Below are 8,169 nucleotides of genomic sequence, written 5' to 3'. Positions count from 1 at the left end.
GACCGGAAAAACTAGCGACACTGTACACTTCATACACAGGCCCAGTTAGATCTGAAGTCAAAGAGGGTAGTAGTTGGGGGAGGGTGAATTTATCCAGCTAACTTGCCCATTTTTCCACTGTCTTGGTTACCCTATTCGTCTTCAGGCTATGGCCTCATTCTGTGTATGGTTTAGCGAGAACACGCTCATCAGGTCTGTTCAAGCCTTTATCCTGCCCCTTCGCCCCAACAGATCTATTCTGTGACCTTTTCTGGAAAATGTTAAAGGGCTTTGCATGGTTAAACACATAGACCGACTTCTCCGTGACTTCTGTTGTGCAACACAACACCACCACAGATGATGAACTAGGTTGAGCCTGTAATAACTTTATAAATATACAAATAAATGAACATAAAAATACATTTGTACACCCTGTCCTACTCATAGCTCTAGTTAAACTTAATGAGAGAAATTAAAATGGATGTTGTAAGCACTTCTATTTGGTGCCTCTCAGAGTTCCATTTCTAAAAACGAAGTGGTTTTGTGGGTTACAAAGCACAATCAATAATAAAAATGATCTTCTGTTTTAGATTTTGTTTTTTTAATTTAAAATAGTGATGGCTAGCTTTTTTTGTTCTTAAAGCAATGGCAGGTTTTTTTTGCTTCCAGTAGACAATTGTAAATAAGCTATTCTATGAGCAGTATTATGGACAAGTCTGTACTGGATAAACTTTGTATTACACTGTCTGTTTTCAATAGATTCTTAAAGAACAACTATAAATCATCACTGTTTCGTGAGATCAGAATAGAAAACCCACTTAACCAAGGATAAATTACTACTATACTGTGTGTGTCTTTGCAAAACCGTTATTAAGATGAGAAGTGAATGAATGTGTTGTTAATAACAGATATACCACTGCTCATGTGGATATAGACTGTGTCCCATTGACATCAAAGGAGTTAAACAATATGGAAATGGATTATTACAGAAGGGTCAAATAAACAATCCATATTTTTCTAAACATTCAACATTGTTCCCTGAGAAATGTCTCTGTCTTGTGTTTGCTTTATAAAAAACATGATACACCATCAATGTGAGTTTTAAAATGTTTGTAGGTGGCTTGCGGTGTAGGAACCAAAAACGTGTTAGATATAAGCATATGGGTTAGAACAAGCGTTCCTGGATGAAGTTAAATTAAACGGAATTACTGCTGGAGGGAGTGACGGAAGTAATGTGTGTTTGCAGTCATGTGAACAACCAGCTGACCAGACTTTTACCTGTCGTCTCATTAGGCGCATTCACACCGCAGTACTTTTCCCACAAAGGTTCATGAGAACTTAGTTAATCAGAACTCTTTAGTTCTCATGAACTAAGTACAGATCGCGTTCACACCGGAATAAGTCCCTGAGGGAGGATTAGGCAAATGAAGTAGTGATGTGTCGGTCGCGAACAAGCCGATTCTTTTGAACGGCTCTTTGGTACGAACGAGGGGAACCGAGTCCTACTCGGTAAGAGCCGTTCTTGTCATCGTTCAATCGTTGGTCCGCACTCACTGCCTGCCAAAATCCACTCGCCTTTTATAAAGCTTGATTTTGTTTCCCGAACGTATTCTTTGAAGACCCGCCCCTACTCTGATTGGTAGGTTTCAGTTTCAGCACGATGAGTGAGATGGGTTTGGTTCTAACCAGTGGTGTAGTGGGGAGGGGGGGACCTCTGTGTCGCCTGTCAGCGCAACTTACATGATGCCGTTTAGACAATATATTAATAAAGGGCGGTGTCGGCTGTCAGCGAACCAACCCAGACTTTCTGCGCGACTATCACTCAAATGCGGGACATAGTCTCAATTTGTGGGACGCGGGACAAATAATAAAAATGCTGTGTGTGCAGTCCCGCACTGTGCGGGACACCTGGTCACCCTACCTACACACACACACACACACGGTGCTGCCCCTCACACACACACACGCTTCAAATCAAGTTGCATAAATGCTTGAGCTACGTTTTTATTATAATTACTGTGAAATCTGCCTATTATGTTTTCTTCATTATGACAACAAACACACACTTGCAACTGATAACATTGGCAATTATTTTAGATGTATTAGTCGACTATTAAAAAAAAATCACGCTTCAAATAAGTGGGGGTACTGCGTACCCCCGCGTCTAACGCCCACTACACCACTGGTTTTAACGGAATACGCGAGAGAGAAGTCATAACAAGTGGTACAGGACAGGTAGACGACGTGTTTTTCGGATGGAAAATGAGCCAAACGCGAAAACGCAGCAGCATTTGGATGCACTTCAACCAAAACCCAGGCAGTGATAAAGCGCACCAAAGGCAAAATATCCTTTAAAGCAGGGTCAACAAATAATCTCCATCGCCACTTAAAAACACATTATCTAATATTAAGAGTTGCATGAATTTCATTCAAGACAAGGAAACTTTATTTACTTAACACATATAGAGGGTAAATTCAAAGTACATTCGCTGACATGAATGACATGGATATGGTGCCACCTTGTGTCATGTTTACAATGCCGATTATTGACATTAGGTCTGGCAATACAGTCAATAATATCCTGGTGATTATTTTGCAGATAAACCCCGCCCCCTTTAAAAAAAACGGCTCTTTTGAACGGCTCTTTAAAAGGAACGGAGCCATAATATCCGGCTCCCTTCAAAGAGCCATAAATCCCACCACTATCAACAACGTTAACAGACAGCAGAGAAGTGGGAGCCGGTTGGTCAATCCCCGAACCGTATTGCGCATGCGCAGATCTAAGATCCAATAGAAATGATAAAAAAGTAAAAGTCTGCTGCTTATTGTTCTACTCGGCCAAAATAGAGTTAAAGAGTATATGAGAGTGAGAGTGTGTTAATTAATATATTTGGAAGTTTTGAGTAAGTCTGTAGATTTCTCTCTGTGTGTGTGTGTGTGTGTGTGTGTGTGTGTGTGTGTGTGTGTGTGTGTGTGTGTGTGTGTGTGTGTGTGTGTGTGTGTGTGTGTGTGTGTGTGTGTGTTTTTGCGTTTGTGTTTATTGTGTTTGTTTCCCGGGGAAAACACTCACGAGAAACACCGGCTGTTGTTCTGCCTGCTGTGACGTTAAGTTACTCCGTTCTCCGCTTGTAATTATGCCGAAGCTTCAAAGCTGTATTTATCATCTGAATTTGCCGAAACAAGTTTAATATTCTGAAAGCCAAGACTTTGTTTATTTGAAATCAGATGAAAACAAACTGTAACGGACCCTGCCGTGTTATCTATGATTACTAAACGCCTTACATTCATAATGTCAGCGGAGGGAGGGGGGGCTGCGCTGCGGAACAGCAGAGTGTGAGGGAGAGCTGTCTTCTTCCCTTTACGAGCTTCAAAGTTGTATTTATCATCTGCATTTGCCGAAACAAGTTTAATATTCTGAAAGCCAAGACTTTGTTTATTTGAAATCAGATAAAAACAAACTGTAACGGACCCTGCCGTGTTATTATCTATGATTAATATACACCTTAATTTCATAATTTCAGTGGAGGGAGGGGGAGCGGCGCTGTGGAAGATCAGAGTGGCGAGTGAGAGCTGTCATCTTCCCTTTACAAGCTTCAAAAATACCTGTAGCTAATGAGATTGAATATAGGCTAACAATCAAAAGTAACAAAATATACACAACTTGATCAGATCGCGTTTTAGATGCGACTTTAGAGTAGAAGGGAATTATTGAAACGGGATTTGTACAGTGTTCCGCGCCGTGTGTATATACGTGTGTGTGTTTGTGTATTTTTGGCATCTGCCGCTGCGAAAATGTGGGGGAGGGCTGAAAAGTGGCCCCCTGGCCCCCCCGCTTCCGGCGACCTTGATTTGGATACCATCTGTGCCATTTGACCTTTTTCAGGTACCATACTGTACAAATCATTTTATTATCACTATAGGGATTCATTCCATCCACATGCAAGTGTTTTTCTAATAATAATCATTTTAAATAAATACAAATTCTCTCTCTCTCTATCTATCTATCTATCTCTCTCTCTCTCTCTCTTCTATCTCTCTCTCTCTCTTTCTATCTCTCAGTCTCTCTATCTATCCATCTATCCATCTATCTATCTCTCTCTATCTCTCTCTTTCTATCTCTCTCTCTCTCTCTCTCTTTCTATCTCTCAGTCTCTCTATCTATCCATCTATCTATCTCTCTCTATCTCTCTCTCTCTTTCTATCTCTCTCTCTCTCTTTCTATCTCTCAGTCTCTCTATCTATCCATCTCTCTCGCTCTCTATCTATCTCTCAGTCTCTCTCTCTATTCTCAAGATCCCCAGGAGGAGGGCTTTTATTGTGAAGGAGCTAAAGGGCTTTACTGGGAAGTGAAGTTAAAGCTTTTATTGTGAGACAGCAAGATGTCTTATACCGTAGAGCAGCTCAGAGATGATTGGGAAGACACTTTAGGAAGGCTTTTATTGTGAAAGAGCAAGAGGACTATTTCTTTGAATCTCTTAAATACTATTTCTGATTGTGAGACAGATTCAGGCTTTTACTTTGAAGGATCTTATTGTGAAAAATATTATTTGACTTTGAAGCAGCTTGAAATCTTTTACTTTGAAGGCCATACAACTGAATTTCAAAACAAGAGCGTTTTTAACTGAGTTTGATAAACAGATCAATCCAATTGTCTCCATTCTTTTTAATATACAGGTAATGAGTTCTTCTTTACCTTTCACAATAATAATAATAATAATAACTTGAATTTATATAGCGCCTTTCATAACCTCAAGGTCTCTTATAAATAAACAATAAAAGCCCTAGTTTGTTCTTTATTGCCCACAGTGAGAGAAAAGGGTAATCCTGTGGAGGAATATTGAATTGAAGAAATAAACAATGAATGAAAGCCTGGTTCAGTTTAAGGAAGCTTCAATGCATAACAAACAAGATATTTTATTTGGTTAAAATAGACCCCAATAAAGCAATGCAGCGAATACCAGATCACCTGCTTTCCTTCTGACCTTTCACAATAAAAGCCTGGCTAGTATTTTGTCTGCTGGATGGAAAATGAAGACGTCTGTTTTATTTAGATTTATGGTAAAGGAAGACTTGCTGGGATAATGAAGGAAGAAGATGTTATATTTTGTTATAAAAGACCCCAATGTGCAGCGCTATGGGAAATGAAAGGGGGCCCAGTATGGAGCCTTGTGGTACTCCAAAGATAATTAGAACGGAGTAAGACCGATGTAACAGTGGCCTCTCACATGTCTGACACTACTAAGTATAACTAACACATATTAACACATCTCCTGCAGTCAATAACATCTTATAAACAGAACTCAGAAAGACGAGAAGACACAGAAGCTTTTATTTCCTTTTTATTTTCAATAATCGTTTTCATCCTGCTGCGTATTTGCGATGACTTTTTTTGTTTTCCTCTAATATATGACGCGTTATATGAAGGTGTGTCAGAAAAAAGTGCAAACATCAGCGAAACAAGAAAAGACGTTTTTTTCAAACAGCTCGTCGTCATCCTCTGTCTGTGTGTGGGCGATGACATCATCATTATGCAACAGACCGAGCCTCATTTTTTTTTGGGATAAAGTTACAGACAGAGCAGCAGCAGGTCTGACGATAAACTGGACCTCATTATCAGCTCATTACATGTGAAGTTATTAGGACGTGAAATCAGATTAAAAAAGCCGACCTGCTGCTGACTCTTTAACTGCAGAGTCCTTTCTACTCTTGCTACGTCCTATTTACACACTGATGCTGCCTTCAGGGGACGCTAGATTTACCGTAAATACACGTTTACGTCATGTGGACGTTAATGTAATTCGCATTTTAGGACCAATCAATGCCCATCTGGTCATTACGGTTAAATTATTTGAGAAATGTATTGGAAGTGATAAAAAACTAAAATTGTCATTTAATTCCCAATTTGATTTGAAAAAGGTAACTTTAATAAATAAATATGAACCGGATTTTCTTTTTAAATCAGTCTGAAGGCGCTGTCATTACATTTAAATTTAATTTCTTATATGCTCCTTTTAGAGGAAGACATTTAAAGTATAATTTACTTTAACGTGATTTCCTGGCGGGCCCTGAAGGCAGCGTTGGACGTTTGTAAAGAGGACTCTCGTGTTTCAATATTCCTGTCGAGTGTTTTGGTTGAAGTCTCACGAACATGAACGAACATTCCCCTCTCGGACCGGAGGAGCTAACGGTGAAACGCCGCGAGCGTTCCCGTTAAAATCCTCGTTTTGGTCCGACCCCGAAACCCCGAACTGGAAGACTTTCTCTCAGAGGCAGTACGGTGGATTTTGATTGGTTCCTTCCTTTCTTTCAGTCCATCCATCCGTCCATCCATTTGCAACCAAATGGACAAAAGAAAAATCCCGGGCCGTGGCAGCCAATCAGAGTCGAGCTCAGTAGCCCCGCCCCCTCAATTTACTGAATTCAAAAAGGCGGCAGAATCAGCAGCGTGGTTAATGACGGAGCGTCAGATAATGTCAGCATTATGATTACGTTTTCCTCTAAATTAAAACTTGTCTTTCATTCTGAAGGTTTCGTGCGTCGGCTGATTGGAGGAGACGAAGTTTCCCAAAAAGCATCTTTGAATGAATTCAAAAGTAAACGTTTAATTCCCTGTCTGCAGTCTGAAGCTCTAATGCACCTTTTTAGGGATTCATCTTCAATTTAATGTATTTATTTTATTTTGATTAAACTTTTTGATCTTTGTATCCTGAATGCAAATTAGGAATTTTAATTATAAAAAATGTGGCTTTAAATTCCTATTTGATGGAGTTTTGCTCTGGATGAAGAAGAGCAGGGGTCAAACTTGATTTAAAATAAATATATATATATATTTTACTTAATATTTTTTTAAATAGAACAAGAAGTCATAAAATAAATGAGATTTCTCAAAATGAAATGATATAATTACCTGACAATGACCTGAGGAACAATTTGAGGCAAAACTTTTAAAATAAATTGTAAATGTTTTCATGAAAAAATCAGCAAAAAGTCAAAATGTAATTTCTATTAATGAGAAAAAGTGCAAAACCTACGCAACACAATCACATCATAACTTCTCTGCTTCTGCTCTGCAAACTTTATCAAACATTTAAAGAGATTATTGATAATATTATTATTTATAGGAAGGCAGTGATTTTATAACGCTGAGGATAAACAAACAGGAAGTGGAGCCTGTTGTTGTTGTTGTTTACTGTAAACTGGGAAGATGCTTCTGGAAAACCTCTGAAGAATAAAGGGATCAAGAAGAGGAAGAGGAGGAGGAGGAGGAAGAGGAAGATGAAGGTTCTGCAGGTTGACGGTCGGGCAGTGCAGCGCCTCGTCTCAACGTCTCACATTACAAATAAATAATAATAATAATAATAATATAAATATTTACAGGAAGAGAAGCTGTTTGTTTCCGGGCAGAAAATACATTTAGAAACTGAGAAATAAATAAATCCATTCGACTTTTTAGATTTTTTTTTGTGTTTTTGTTCAGGGGTGAGGATGAGGAAGATGAGACGAGGTCGCAGTGAAACAGCTTCAGATCAGGCAGTGCTCTTCGTCTCAACGAAGCAGGGCAGTGTTAGAATAAAGTCCCCAAATCCTCCAATCAGCCGACACCTGAACGCACCACGGACTCTGAGAGGCGCTGACGCCAGAAACACACTTTAGTTTTGCACTTAGTAAATACGTTAACATCTTTTTCCACAATTTAACAATTTCAGTGTTTTCTATCATGGCCTCAGCCTGAGCCAGAGAACATCCGGATTCCCAGGTTCACTGAACGCCTCATGACTTAAAGACGTGTTTCGCGAGGTATGGTGCGTTCACTGCACGCTAAAACCTTTAGAAACAGACTTTTCTGGTTCTTTATGAGTTAAAAATAATACATTTGGACTCATAATCAATCATCAAACCTGCAATGTGAGCAAGAAATGTAGAAATGTTTGATTTAAATGATAAATCTTTTACAATTTAGTGCATCAGTAAAACAAAACGCGCCGCTACGCTGATGACGTGCCGCGGTTTTGACTGAATTCCAAAATCAAATATATTTTAAATCCAACAATACAATCAGCCGTGAGAAACATAACCAATCAGGAAGCTGCTGTGATATTAATTGGGGGTTGGCAAGCGGGATAAAGGTGCCAGAACCCCCTTCTTTTTTAAAGTGCACCAATCAGAGCGCAGCGCCCCCAACGACAATAC

This window comes from Notothenia coriiceps, unplaced genomic scaffold (assembly GCF_000735185.1).
Source record: "Notothenia coriiceps isolate Sejong01 unplaced genomic scaffold, NC01 NC01_scaffold00020081, whole genome shotgun sequence".
Lineage (NCBI taxonomy): Eukaryota > Metazoa > Chordata > Actinopteri > Perciformes > Nototheniidae > Notothenia > Notothenia coriiceps.
This window is presented reverse-complemented; position numbering follows the sequence as displayed.